The sequence below is a fragment of the Ostrinia nubilalis genome, chromosome 13 (assembly GCF_963855985.1).
Source record: "Ostrinia nubilalis chromosome 13, ilOstNubi1.1, whole genome shotgun sequence".
Lineage (NCBI taxonomy): Eukaryota > Metazoa > Arthropoda > Insecta > Lepidoptera > Crambidae > Ostrinia > Ostrinia nubilalis.
The window spans coordinates 6203282-6212094 of NC_087100.1; the positions used below are offsets into that span (position 1 = coordinate 6203282).

The 8813-nt window shown below is 38.2% G+C and overlaps 2 non-coding genes across 2 annotated transcripts; both read left to right on the forward strand.

The window, feature by feature from the left end:
* The first annotated feature begins 1389 nt into the window (after window positions 1-1389).
* On the forward strand, window positions 1390-1471 carry Trnas-aga (transfer RNA serine (anticodon AGA)). Its single transcript has one exon. It is a non-coding gene; the product is annotated as a tRNA-Ser (tRNA).
* Window positions 1472-8519: 7048 nt separating this feature from the next.
* On the forward strand, window positions 8520-8592 carry Trnar-acg (transfer RNA arginine (anticodon ACG)). The gene has a single exon. It is a non-coding gene; the product is annotated as a tRNA-Arg (tRNA).
* Window positions 8593-8813: the final 221 nt, after the last annotated feature.

The window sequence follows — 8813 nt, forward strand, 5'->3', positions numbered from 1 at the left end:
CAGTCGCGCGTCACAATAGAGCGCATGCAGCGCAGGCGCAGCGGAAGTGATGCCCCAGTCACCTCGCGCATTGTGCGCCGCTTGGGAAACGGCACTCTATTTATAGCAATGCATCAAATTACTGATTTGATCAGTCCAACTCCAACTATACATTTCAACGGCGGTTCAAATCGATCAATCGATCTACTTGCGCGCAGACTCACAAAAAAAATTGTTGACTCTACATGGGAAGGAACAATCATTTTGTTTTTGCATTTGTATTATGTTATTGACAGATCCAATCATTTGATTTTTATGACTGTTTTTTTTAACTTGTGAGATGAGCATGCATGCATCGGCCATCGACACGCGTGCAGTCGAGGTCAATAAGTAATTAGAAAATGTAGAGTTTAGTTTTTTTACCTCATGAAAACATACACAAACGTTGAAATAGCAGTCATTTATTTATTGCTTAAAATCTCTTCCGGACAACCGGCAAAGAGGGCAGTAATATGATATTTTTTTTCAATTGTGCAGTTATTCTTTGTCATTGGTGTTTCAGTTTACCTTAGTAGGTATATGAAGAAAGACATGCATAAACATTCTGAAAGGAGTTACCGCCGTCTTACCAACAAAACCTTCCATTAACAATGTGACGGTCCATTGAAAGTTCATTATTGCAGCCTTACAACGGCGGCCATAGCCAATACCATTGGCGATGGTAACAGAATCACTTGCACGTGTAGTACCGGTTTGCGCGCGCGCACTCGTTCGCATTGCGTGACCGTGCGAGGCCTTCCAATACTAAATGTTTCGATAATACCTGATTTCATTTAGCGATAAAACCATATTCTTTCGGTATACATGTTTTGGTATTATAATATAAGCAAAGTGATGGAATACAAAATCAATGTTAATATTTATTTACAGGATTATTCCAGGAACTAACGTAGGAGGAAAACAAAACTATAAATATGTAGTGATTTCCTCATTATCCTTATTAAAAATATGACGCATTCAGAAAATATCTTTATTGTATAAAATAATAACAATAAGTACCAAAAGCTTTACTCCATCAATTTTCAGCTGAAACAGACCAATATTAGAGTCCAGAGATTAATACTGTTGTTAAACTCGCTTGCGCATCTCGCGCTCATAAACCGAGCTTCTGCTACGGACCGGGGATTTCTCGCTCCATTTACTTTGTTTTAGTACTCGGCTTTATTGCAGCTGAGTAAATAGGCGGTACACCGCGCACTTGCCACATCCAAAAATATCTTCTTTGAACATGCACAGTTGTGTCTTTTTATTATTGACTAAAAATAAATATTTTTTTAAATTAAATAGAACGCGAGCGTAAGATAAAAAGGGCCTTGTGGTGTAACCGATATTTTCGCCATCTTAGTCGTAGCAGTCGTGGCCGAGCGGTTAAGGCGTCTGACTAGAAATCAGATTCCCTCTGGGAGCGTAGGTTCGAATCCTACCGACTGCGAAATTTCTTTTACTCTTTTTTGAGAAAACCATTTAAATCTATCCATATTTTTACATTTATTTCGAGTAATCTTTTATAAAAAAAAAGTTACTGTAAGTAATTTACATTTATTTTAAATTATACGAGTAACAAAATATATTCTGCTACCTTTAAAAATAAAAACAAAGCACAACATGCCCGCTGGTGCTGCGCAGAAAATAATTTATTAGAAATATCAAGAACAAATTGCTATCATACATAAAACTAGCGAGGAGAGCAAAGATGGCAGCCGCGCACGTGCATCGCCGAGGGCTCTCAACAGGGTTGCGACAAAGCTCCTAATCTCACCATTACCTTGTTACCACTGATGATTATCGCCGCAATAATTTCACTCATAACAGGCTGCAATCTTTCGATCAGTGCCCGCCGATACTATGCCATTAGCCCGCGCTAACAAGCCAAAGCCCGCGTTTGCTCTGACGAGATCGCGGTATCTCATTAGGCACGTGCGTGCCATTGTTAGGGCTGGTTAGCAATTCAAGGCTCAAAATTGGGAATGCACGAAGAGGTATGAGGGAAGGAAAACAGTTGAAAAACATAGTGATGTTTCTGACTAACGCGACTTACAAATACAATTTTTTTTAAGTCGGTTAATTGATTCGGGTATGTAGTTAATTTCAATTACGATTAGTTACTGTATTTATTGTATGTTATAAATTACAGTCTATTCAAGTAATTAGACAAATAAATTACCAGACCAATCAAATTATACCTACTCATTACAGTTACATTACAGTTAAAACAAAAAAAAATAACTTTAAATACTTGAATTTTTTAACAAACATCTTCAAAAATCCATAAACAGTTCATGGTTTCGCTCACAACTTGTTCAAAATTTGCAGCATGCACAATGGGATTAAGTGCAAAAACAACAATGCTTTAGATAAAAACACAATTTGCGCTGCAAATGAAACAGTAAACCGCATTAGGCGGCCAACTGGCGGCACCCCTGGCTCCCCGGGATTACGAGTCGGTACCAGGGATTTAAGGTTTCATTACTTTGAGAGAGAAGTCTCCCTGTCCCCGCTTTCCATTGTAGCCCCTACTAAGATGTCGCATACAATTCCGAAGATTTTTTTATTGGACAGCTGTAAAATAAACCTGTTTTCAGTAATCCTTAAGAACTCTGTCCACTTGCCTGATTTATTACATTAAAATAGGTACATGACTGCGTCTATTACTGTGTTGTGACTATGTGGTAACCTTTTTGCATTTATTATGTCTGTCTAGCTCAGGTGGCTAGAACACACTCACACACAAAAAAGGTCGCGGCTTTGACCCGAGCAGCCGTTTCTTGTCAAGTTAAATACTTTTGCTTGCTTTCAGTAAGTACTTTAACCCAACTCGTTAAAGTATTTGTATACTGTAGAACATTTAAAGAAAGTGAAAGTAAGAAAAGCAATTTTCTCTGAGTTTTCATCCGCTTTGACAATTAGTAGCGATGACTTTCCCCTACAGAAAACCGAGGCTAGAGTCAAAGCCGTAGGGGCGGGGAGCGTAGCGAGGCGAGACCTCTAATGTACAAATATTGCGGACGAAATGAATAAATTCGCCCCCTGCAAGTGCACGCTTTGATTAAGTCGCCAGTATGAATTTATGAGGCTTTTAGACGTGCTGATGGATCGCTACATTTATTTGATGTTGATTAGACACATGTTCACACTCAGATTGAAAGTCAAATGTGATTTTGAGAACGTTTTACAAATAAAAATTAACTAGTTTGAACTTCCAGGTAGTCGTGAATCGGTTCTGACACAGCAATTGTTATTTTGTACACACCTAAAACATGTCGAGCGCCTAGAAAGGTAAAGGTTATTATTGTGTGAAAGTTAACATACAGTTAAACATTCTAGCACTCTTTTGTTGTATTTCTCAATAGGATAGTATTCGGTTACAAGGCGGTGTTAGCATACTCTGTCTGTAGCCGTCCACACTGTTACAAAAAGTCCAGACTGAATGGATAAAAATAGACCTAGACTGAGACACAGTAAGTTTTATGTGCATCCATTTTTAAAACAGGTAATTACTCTAACGTTTACTTTCATATTATATTGTCTGATTTCTGATAAACCATATCATCAGACCCGGTTTTTTTCGATCCAATTCGACTTTATCAATAGTCCAGTAGAATTAGCTTTTAAATCGGAAATAATTCCTACAAAAGATTTTATTGCTTTAATGGCTTCATTGGTTGCCCATTAAGACTCTCCTAAGTTTTCGACTTCGACGGAGTTGTGCTTAAGTGGGGGGGGGGGGGGGGGCGAAAGGGGCGCTTTTTCGGTTTTCCAGTTATACCGCGTAAAGGACTTACCCTATCGAAAAGTGGTCTTCCTGATGGTTGAAGGGCATTTAATTCTGCATTAAATAAGACCAAATTCATATGTTTTGAACAAACCGTTCTCGTGCAAATGTTCGGCAAAGTAGAAAATATGTGTATAATTAATGACCCTCTCCACGTCCAATGGCTCGTTACCCGCAGACTTCCAAGTCTTGAAAAGGAGCGCCTCAACCAGTGTAACCCTATCAAGGCATACGAGCTGGATTTGCCGATCCTTGTTCGTCCCAGCCGTTCCTTAACTGCGGTTGCTGCACCTCTTCCTGGCACTCACCTGAACGACTCTGTGTTACCTACTGTGGCTGCCCCTCTTCCTTGTATCCTCCTGCACGACTACGTTGCCTAGCCGTATGCCTGGTCTAAGGTTTGACGCCAAAAATACAATACGCCACAGTAGGTAACACAGGGTCGTTCAGGAGAGTGCAAGGAAGAGGTGCACCAACCGCAGTTAAGGAACGGCTGGGACGCACAAGGATAGGCGCATCAAGCTCGTAAGCCTTGATAGGGTTACACTAGTTAAGGTGGCCCTTTTCAAGACTTGGAAACCTGTGGGTAACAAGCCATTGGACGTGGAGAGGGTCATTAATTATACGTATATTTTCTACTTTTCCGAACTTTAGCGCGGGAACGGTTTGTCCAAAACATTTGAATTTGGTCTTATTCAATGCAGGATTAAGTGCCCTTCAACCGTCATGAAGACCACTTTTCGATAGGGTAAGTCCTTTACGCGGTATAACCGGAAAACCGAAAAAACGCCCCTTTCGGGGGCCCCCACCACTTAAGCACAACTCTGTCGAAGTCGAAAACTTAGGAGAGTCTTAATGGGCAACCAATGAAGCCATTAAAGCAAAAAAATCTTTTGTAGGAATTATTTCCGATTTAATCAATTTTTGTGTTTAATTCTACTGGCCTACAAGTACCTCACACCAGTAGGTATACAAAACAATGTTTGTCCGCGAATGTTGCCAGTTGGTCGCATTCGAACCAATCGCCTCCGCCGCGTCCCAAGTGCCCCGCTAATACTCCATATGGCGTAATACAACGGGCTATCCATAAACAGCCATTATAAATAGACCTCAGAACATCAATATGACACTAGATTCCAACCCTTTTCTCTATATGGATTTGGAACAAGGCGGCTCTTACAATTCTGGTGCTTTATTCATAACATTGCAAGGGCGGAAAACTGATGCAACGACATATGCATGCATTAGGGATGATGAGACAATCGGACATTAGTGACTCTAGCCTCTTAATTTGTACAACTGGTCACTGGTTGCGTATGTGACTAGTATACAAGTAGTTATACATACATACATAAAGGCATATTATGATGTATTTACATACAACTTTCATGCATACTCCTGATGAGTAAACAAATCAGGAATTCTCGAAGCGAAATGGTCAGCACAAATTCCACCTCATTACCCGTAAAAGAGATCTTATTTATGAGTCAAACGAGACCGCTCTACAGTGTAATTACAATAAATAGCCTCCACTTCTGCTTACGTAATTTCAAATACCTATGTAGACAATTAACTTACACGTGCTATAACTTTAAACACTTAAAAATGTAGTTAGTACTACTTATCTGTTTCAGTCTCATTTGAATGTTTTTTTTTCAAATGACCGTATCATTACCTCTTTAAAAGACCTAATCGCATACAGGTGTTTGCATCCTATTTGCCTCTTTTCACGTATTCAAGCGAAAGTTATTACCCTGTTCGGAGTCTGATAATGTTTCTGAAAATCTCTATCTCTACATTTGCATCAGTCGTGCGATTCCACCATCGCCCGCCGCTATCATTCCATCCGGCGAAACGTAACGCGCACGTTCCGATCAAGTTTTCTGTCCACATTGTAATTGCTGGTACGTTACAATCGTGAGACAGTATCATGTTCTAAGCGCGTCGGCGCCGGCGCGGCGCTGGCCCACCTTCTTGAATGACAACTCCGACCGGCCACTGCGCAGATTACCGCTGATATTTGTAAAACGAGAACTGAGAACTTAGACGCCAGTAAATAATTACTGCGAAGTGTTGTGTTTATTTACTAAGATAGAGTTTCATTAAGTTTTAAATAGGTCCCACTACTATGTGGTATCTGACAATAGATTGATAATGATTTTTTTAACTGTTGTAATAGTTGTATGTATAGCAGATGGAACACACCAAAACAGTTACAGTAACAGTTGGAAAATAGTTCTTTATGGATGACTAATCTATCACTCAGGATCAATAAAAGCTTTCACGTGGTCATAATAAAATCACCGGCTCTTCATAATTACCTAGAATAAAAGAAAATTTTTCATGTCTGTGGTTTATCCGTTTTTCACCGTTTCAGCGTTGTTCCGCCACGCATCGGATTTTGATAGCTGTTTTTACCGTCCGTATCTTTTAGATTTTACAAATCAGACTGTAATATAATCAAATCTGAATAGTTTTTTCTAAATTACACCCGTACGAAGCCGGAGCGTATCTCTAGCATAAATATAACAATGCCAAGTAAAGGTAACTCAATAATTCAAGCGGTGGAGTCACGTCAGTCAGTTCACGGGCACATTAACATGTTCAAACAGAGATGTTTGTGGTTCTCACGGGCGCCCACGCACTTCGCACCTCTTGTGCCTCCCAAAGGCATACCATAGAGCTCATTCATACTCTACCTCAAGTATAGGTATATTACCTTGCTTTCTTTTATTTTAAGCACAGCTCTATGTAGTTTTTAATGTGACCCAGATGTTATTGATTCAAATAACAGTTTACTAAAGTGGTAGTAAAACACGAGTTTTAGTTTCAAAGAACTTAAAAACTTTAGATTCGAATGCAGGGCTGGCATTAGTTTACTCCACTTTACATCTTAGAAACTCTAACCAGAAACAGTTTTCTGAATTCACGGAAAAAGCAAAACATTATTCGAAAGTCTAATGCCCGTTTTCACCTTCAATCCTTAGTTTTTAAGCGACCCCTTTGAAAACAAAATTCCTGTAAGTGTTACCATAGGGGTCACTTAAAAATTAGGGATTGATGGTGAAAACGGGCATAAGAATAATAATCAGAACATAACAATAACACAATAGTTATTTACAGTTTTACTTGAACAGATTCGAAAATTATTTTCGGAATCTGAAAAATAAGAGCAATTTTTCTATTATTTTCAATTTCCCTGGCGGATGTGTGGTCTAGCGAGCGATGACACGCGGATCGTGGCGAAAAGCGAGATAGCGATGACATGAAAAATTTTACTTCCTTGCCACTATTCTGAAGAGACGGAGATTAAGTTGTATTTCAATACGATGACGTTTGTAGAAATGTGAAAAATTGGTCACAATTTCCGGCACTGGAATTATAAGTTTTTGTATTAAATGTTTCGAACACAATGATATCATTTCAAACTTCGCATGAAAACAAAGGAAAGAAATAAAAACAACCTTTTGCTGAAGTCAGTTAAAACATCAATACAACTTACAACATCATGACGTAGTACTCGTACTACTCGTACTCCTTAGCGTTGATATTTGTATCGAAATATTTTTGATATACATTTTGCTAAATAATGTAGGTATTTGATTATTTTGTGTAACTACACAAAATTTTCTTAGAAAATTAGAAAGGGCATCTTAATTTAGTTTATAATCTAATTTTAATCCCTAAAATCAAACCTGTTGTCATAATTTTTGTGGTTTAATATTCTTGTCTGTGTTACATGATAGATATTTTTAAAAGTAATTCTGTGATGTGGAATCATAAAACAGCATTTTTATGTGGGAAGTGGAAACAGCTGAGTGTGAAAAAGTCCGTTGCGACAGTATAGGTGACGACGTGTTGATGGCCATAGGTACCTTGTCGCACTAATTTATAGGCATAATGGTCTACTTGAAATGTTTTATAGTATGAAAAATAGCCGCCAGCTTCATTAAAAGAAGCAGTGACAAGGGGTCTCGTAAAATAGCCGTTATTAAAATGAAAACCATGTCGGATCTAATTTTAGGGTTCTCTCTGTGTGTTTGATGCAGTTATTATGATATTTTTCTTACATTCTGTTTAGCTTATCTGACCCGAAAAACTAACAACTAACAAAGAACATTACTTACAAACGTTTGAATTTATTTTTTCATTAGTAATAAGTATGCATTAATTACGTATGCGTAGAATAGACGTGTTTGAAGGTTATTTGTTTGGTATTCACTTAACATGAACAAAATTTTACCATTTTCGTTCATTTAATTAGTGAAATCAAATCCTTTCGAGTCAGTTCCATGGAAACGCTCGTAGGTAGAGGTAGGTGTAATTTAATTAAACCACAGATCAATAGAAGCTCAGCGACGCGACAGTGGCGCCGCGCTTGGTGCGGCCGGCTGCCGTACTAACGAGCCACGTGGCCTGCACACTCCCGTACCTTAAACACGCAATTAGTGAAACAATCGCATGCGTTGTTACTATAACGAGTACACCAATTACAGTTTTGCGCAATTAATATTTTGTTCGAAGTTATAATAGGTACCTACTTTAAAAAAACAATGTATGTAATTACATAAATAAAATAAAAAACAATTTTAAATAATATTATACCAAAAATATAACAAAAAGTCCTTAAAAACAAAAGTTAAAATAGATAAATAGTTCAAAAAGAAGTCTGAAATTCCTAACAACAATTTCGCAGTTTCTGATAACTGGCCCTGTGGCGCAACGGATAACGCGTCTGACTACGGATCAGAAGATTCCAGGTTCGAATCCTGGCAGGGTCGCTCGACGTCTTTTTGGTTTTTGGTCTGCACTGCAATGCAAAAGTGCACTATTCATAGCCCCAATTTATAACAAAATCACTAAATTATATAAAAATACCTAATAATTAATTTGTCAAGTAATATGAATGAAGATAAAGAAAAAAAGATAATGCAGTATTATGAAGAACTAAATATAAATCAATGATTTCATTCAGTTAGCGATAATGAATGATGCATGACTC